This window comes from Schistocerca gregaria, chromosome 2 (assembly GCF_023897955.1).
Source record: "Schistocerca gregaria isolate iqSchGreg1 chromosome 2, iqSchGreg1.2, whole genome shotgun sequence".
In the NCBI taxonomy this organism is placed as follows: Eukaryota; Metazoa; Arthropoda; class Insecta; order Orthoptera; family Acrididae; genus Schistocerca; species Schistocerca gregaria.
In genome coordinates this window covers 706,492,171-706,498,054 of record NC_064921.1, presented here as the reverse complement: position 1 = coordinate 706,498,054, position 5,884 = coordinate 706,492,171, and the positions used below count along the sequence as shown (strand labels likewise).

The 5,884-nt window shown below is 39.8% G+C and overlaps 2 non-coding genes across 2 annotated transcripts; both read left to right on the top strand.

Annotated features, from left to right (window-relative positions):
* Positions 1-988: 988 nt before the first annotated feature.
* Trnaq-uug (transfer RNA glutamine (anticodon UUG)) lies at positions 989-1,060 on the top strand. Its single transcript has one exon. It is a non-coding gene; the product is annotated as a tRNA-Gln (tRNA).
* Positions 1,061-5,500: 4,440 nt separating this feature from the next.
* Trnaq-uug (transfer RNA glutamine (anticodon UUG)) lies at positions 5,501-5,572 on the top strand. The gene has a single exon. It is a non-coding gene; the product is annotated as a tRNA-Gln (tRNA).
* Positions 5,573-5,884: the final 312 nt, after the last annotated feature.

Genomic DNA, 5,884 nt, shown 5'->3' with positions numbered 1-5,884 from the left:
GGGTATACGAACGTAGAAAAAACTGAGACGGAACCTCATAAGAGTTAAAAGAAAGACCATTTCCTTCTAACTGACATTTGGTTGAGTACAGCAGTTCACCAATTATTTGAAGTCGCTTCCATCTTTTGTATATTAATCGCACGTTAACGTGATGCACAAAATGTTCCAAGACGATGTACATTCTACTGAAAGGTGCTCGGCCATCCCAAAATTTAGGGGGAATCTGTGAGCGATGAAGATTCTTTTCTTATGTCATGGACATCCTGAGTTTGTGATAGTTTGGGCGATCAGCTGGCAGCTCAGAGCCTTCCGACTGAGCAGTGCTATTCCCACTTCCATGTATTGAGTTATACACAGCAAGATGTTTTGGTTTTTGAAGAAATTATGCACAAGGTAAGAACGATGAGTTCTCGAAGTGAGGTTATGTTTCTGTAGAGCGTTACATAAGGAGTGTTACGCACAGTATCTTTTCCGATGGTACATTTCGAGGTGAATAGTTTACGTCGTCAGTCTTAATTGAAGCTCCTGCAAAAGATTAAATATCTCGCTGAGGTCGTAATTTACTTGAGAATTTCGCCAGATAAGCACGACTCATCATTTCGTGAACCATGACAGTTACCTGTCAAAGAATGTAATAGTTGCAGCCTACAAGAAGAAGAAATATCAGAACATGGTTTTCTGGGTTACGTTTTATGACATATACTTTGTCCAAGCACCACTGTTTATTATGTTCAATGTCAGTTGCAGCATGATAGAATACAGTCTTCATACAATGTTTTAAAACTTGTGATGTGATAAAAAGAAAACAATAAAACTGCAAGTTGTTCAGCCTGACCATTTCTTGGAAAACAGAGACAGTGACGCATCCGTCTTCAGAGCGTCACAGAACGCCACCGCGTGCCCACATGCTTGAGTGACTCAACCAAGTTTCTGTTGCATCGTCTTAGAACACGTAGAAATGTATCAGATCTGTCGTACTTGATCGGTAGGTCCCATGGTGTAATGGTTAGCACTCTGGACTTTGAATCCAGCGATCCGAGTTCAAATCTCGGTGGGACCTAACATTTTAAGTATAGGATATTGCTATGGAAAACGTGTCGAATGCAGATTTTCCAAGAATAGGTAAAAGTCACGAACCATTTGCAAGGAAATGAAAACTGCAACAGAGGGTCAGCAGTGAACAGCCGATTACTAGCGTGTGCTGTAGCGCGATAAGGCCCGTGTGCATAGCAGATGACCTTTCAACGAGTAGCTGATACAGCCGCAAGGGAGCTCTAGCTTTTCAAAGACAGCAGTGAAGCAGCTGAACCATACTGCGATTACTTCAGATGTTCCAACTTATACCAGAGGAAAATGCGGCATCAAACTATTTCGTTCCAATTGAAGTACTGCATAAATACTTACGTTAAGGCGCCTAAACAGAGCCACATTTTCACAGAACTGATGCAAAATTTTAGGCCTGTGAAAGCAAAACAAAATTTAAATTTCTTTTTTTTTTTTGTACATAACTGCTATCGATGGCTGTAACTACCATAGTCTCTCAGTTAATGTAAGAGCCTAATTCTAATTCCTTTGGTTTTAAGTGTTACTATTATTGTGGAGGATCCTTACAATTACCAAGAAGTACCCATATCTTGGAACGTTTCTGGTGGTTCTCAGCGTTCGCAAGTATCTCCCAACAATTTTTCAGTGCCCAGGTAACTGAATTAGACCCTTAATTAATTATGTTGTAAATTAGATAGGTGAATATATTCAGATAAAACAATATTTCGTACGGTAGAGACAACAATCTTTGTGTTTCTCTGAATATAAAAAAGTAAGTCTTTCATTCACAAACACATGATATCTCATCATTTTATGTATCTTCTCTATTAGCTGCATGTAATTTTTTATCTGTGACTATAACGTTCAGTTCTCATCTGACGATGGTCTAAGAAGCCGAAAGACGATTAGTGATCAAATAAATGTTATTTGCGGATCACCAAGAAAATGCTTCCTATTTTAATGTTAAAATACTTCAGTCTTTTTTGGAAAGTACAAGAGGTATCAGATAACCAACTAATGTTTCATAAATATACACACTGGTTTAAAAAGAAAGACATCAATTGTAATTTCCAAATGTGCCTGTGGTAGTCACATTTCTAAAATTTAAAGAAGCTGAAAATAGCAGAAGACTGGAGGATAAATCATTTGTGCATATGACAAAAAGGAGGAAGTTTGAAATGTGAAACGTTTAGAATGCCTATGGGTTCCGACAAAGACATGGTGAAATAACATCAGCAACAGCTAGAACATAGCGTAAGAAGAGAGAGAACGGTAGAGAATCAGACTGTTTCGAATGAGAGTAGGAAGCAGGGAGATTAGAGAAATAAAGGAGAAAGAGAAAAGTGAGAAGTGTATGCAACTTGTACGGGGGCAGGATACTGGGTTATTTAGACAGCGAAGGAAAAAGAAAAGCAGACGCAATAAGATGAGAGAAGAAAATAAAACTTTTATAAATGTTGAAGCAATGAAGTGGAACCAATAAAATTTATACAACGGGGAAAACTGGATCTGAAAACTACTACAATTTTATTAAAATTGGTAAAAGTCGCAAACAGAATAGGGGCAATGAGACAGCAGAACTTGGCAAATCTACATAAATGAATATGAAATGACGGGAAGTAAGGTGACGAAAGTGCAAAACTCCTGAACTGCAGAAGAAATTGAATTACAAGTTGCTTGTTTTGGATTCCATCATACTTCAGATTGGTTTGATGTCCTACTCTTTCTGACGTTTTTCCGTGTTCTTCTCTTCTTTATACCAGCTAAACACTTTTTAGAGTGTCTCGCATATACCTCCTTCGTCTGTACTGACGACTTTACCGCATACTGCTCCATACAGTCGGAAGTTAATTGTTTCTGGATCCTGTGTCAGGCAGTCCACTATCTTATCTCTTCCTCTATCATGGGGGGAGAGGATGTACGATGTGGCAGAGACTTATTTCCACATCTTCTCTTCACATAGGTTCTTCCTTCTGTATTTCATTCGTCGACTCACTTCTTCTATAGCACCGTTTTCCAAATTTACTCGTGGAAGAAGAATAAACTGTAGAACAAGTCGTCCAGGTGCAGAATAACAGGAGAAGAATAGCAACACATTTTCACCATCGCAGTGAGGTAGCCGATTTTTTCTGATAACGCTACCGAAGGAAATGTTGCAGGATAATTCATCGTCGGATTTATCTTTCGTCTCTTAAATACCAAGGTCACTCGGCAACAATTTCATAGTCCCATTTATCTTTCAAGAGGTGAGCGTGTGATGGATGACCTGAGTGGGGTGAGGCGTGCTGTCACGTCTTGACATCTGAAGCGGTAATGAGGATTTCTACACCTGCCAGATTTTTACGATCTATTTCGTTACATAATCCTCATAGACCGCATCTAATGGAGCCAGCCTTAATACTGAGGAGAGTTCAACGAGGAGTGTTATTAAGATTAACAGGCGCCTACTGCACTACCCTGAATAATACTTTGTGAGTAATTCTAGGAATATGGCCAATGAACTTGCAAATTAGGAAAAGGGGGTCCTTTCACTGGTTATTGAAAGATGATCAGAGGGAAGTACGAGGGATGTTTGGAGCTGAGGCCAATTCGAGAAAGTTAATAAAAGATCGCATATTACAGCTGTGGCAAAACGAATGGGACACTTCAGGCACATGCAGGAGAACATACGAATTTCTCCATGACATCAGGGACGGACCAAAACTGAGACTTTTGAACTGGTCGAAAAGTTTCATGTAGCACCTGACTGGCCATGGCCCATACGCTGCGTATCTATACAAAATCAAAAGATAAATGAATGATAGCTGCGCTTTCTGCAGTTTGGGCACTACAGAATACACATTGTGAGACTGCGCAGTCTACAAAGATGTGGCGGGTAACGGTAGTCAGGCTATAAGAATGTTGGATCCCAAAGTCACGTTAAGGAGCGAGTCGACGTGGTGCAGCTTGGATGATATACTACAGCCACAGTATCCAGGGTGGCAAAGGAAGACTACACGAGGTATTCAACCACACGCCAACGTCCTGCCATCCTGACTAGACAATATACTCTGAAAATGGAGAGAAAACAACTGAGGTCAGCGATCATCGAATGAAGTAGTGAACCGGCCTGAGTGGCCGAGCGGTTCTAGGCGCTACAGCCTGGAACCCTGCGATTTACAAATGGTTCATTTTACTGCATATACTTCTTAAGTCATCTTGGATCTTCGTCTAATTAAAGTCGAAGGACTTTTTTTATTTTTATTTATTTGTATTCTATGTAGTTGGAACAATTTTAGTGAATCTTTTGTACACTGCTGAATAGAATGTTCTGTTTGTTCCTTTGTTCTGAAAGGGAATAATTAATGGATGAAAATACTGAAGAAATAAGTAAAATAAAATTTACTACAAAGTTAATTCAAAGACTTCTGTAACTAGAAAGTTTAAAAATTATGTCAATCAGGAGTCTTAAAATTATGGGCGACGCCTTACTATGGTATATGAATGTAGACAAAATTGAGAGAAAACCTTATAAGAGTTAAAAGAAAGACCATTTTCTTCTGACATTTGGTTCACCAGTTATTTAAAGTCGCATCCATCTTTTGTATATTATTCACACATTAACATGGTGCACAAAATGTTCCAAGACAATGTTCATTATACTGAAAGGTGCACGGCTATGGCAAAATTTATGGGTAATCCGTGAGCAATGAAGACTCCCTTTTTATTTTTTTATGTCCTGGACATGCTGAGTTTGTGCTCATTTGGGCGATCAGCTGGCAGCTCAGAGCCTTCTGACTCAGCAGTGTTATTCCCACTTCACAGCAAGATGTTTTGCTTTTTAAAAAATTATGCACTAGGTAAGAGCGATAATTTCTCGCAGTGAGGTTATGTTTCTGTAGAGCGTTATATTAGGAGAGGGAAACAGTGTCACGCGTAATATCGTTTCCGATGGTGCCTCTCTCTTGTACGTTTCGAACTGAATAGGTTACGTCATCACCGTAATTGAAGCTCCTGGAAAAGATTAAATATCACGCTGAAGTCGTAAGTGACTTGTGAATTGCGCCTGATACGTACGACACATCATTTCGTGAACCACGGGAGTTACCTGTCAAAGAATGTAATAATTGCATCCTGTAAGAAGAAGAAAAATCAGAACAGGGTTTTGTGGATCAAGTTTTATGACGTATGTTTTGTGCTACTGCCATTATTCGTTACGTGCAATGTCAGTTGCAGCATGATAAAATACAGCCTTCATACAATGTTCTAAAACTTGTGGTATGATAAAAAGTAAAAAGTAAAACTGTAAGTCGTTCAGGCTGACAATTTCTTCGAAAATATAGACAGAGGTGCATCCGTCTTCAGAGCGTCACAGAATGCCACCGCGCGCCCACCAGCTTGCGTGACTCAATGAAGTTCCTGTTTCAATATCTAAGAACATGTAGAAGTGTTTCAGATCTACCACCGCCATCCGGCAGGTCCCATGGTGTAATGGTTAACACTCTGGACTTTGAATCCAGCGATCCGAGTTCAAATCTCGGTGGGACCTAACATTTTAAGTATAGGATATTGCTATGGAAAACGTGTCGAATGCAGATTTTCCAAGAATAGGTAAAAGTCACAAACCATTTGCAAGGAAATGAAAACTGCAACAGAGGGTCAGCAGTGAACAGCCGATTACTAGCGTGTGCTGTAGCGCGATAAGGCCCGTGTGCATAGCAGATGACCTTTCAACGAGTAGCTGATACAGTCGTAATGGAGCCTTAGCGTTTCAAAGACGGTGGTGAAGCAGCTCAACCATACTGCGACTACTTCAGATATTCCGACTTATACCAGAGAAAAATGCAGCAACAAACTATTT